Source organism: Penaeus monodon, chromosome 23 (assembly GCF_015228065.2).
Source record: "Penaeus monodon isolate SGIC_2016 chromosome 23, NSTDA_Pmon_1, whole genome shotgun sequence".
NCBI lineage: Eukaryota > Metazoa > Arthropoda > Malacostraca > Decapoda > Penaeidae > Penaeus > Penaeus monodon.
Window position 1 is genome coordinate 21795269 of NC_051408.1, and position 336 is coordinate 21795604.

Below are 336 nucleotides of genomic sequence, written 5' to 3' on the forward strand. Positions count from 1 at the left end.
TTAATCTTTATAAATGTTTGTTACTGTTCGTTTTTGTGAGAAAGCAGTAAATCTTTTTTAAATGAACAGTCGTGAGTAAAGTAAGAACACCCACATGTAAGTTTAAAGAAAGTGCTCTGTTAATACTTTCATAAATTCTAAGAACCAAGTGTCCTTCTTCTCTGAGTAGATATTCACGGCCCTGTTGTGAACAGCCGATTCTATTGAGCGGACCGGAGAAACAAATTTAAAGGAGTACATCCTATAACATGAAAGTTGTCATATCTATTAAATACAATAGATCTAAAATGGGTAACTTAACCTTTTTCTCTGATATCTACACTTGGGATGAGGTTC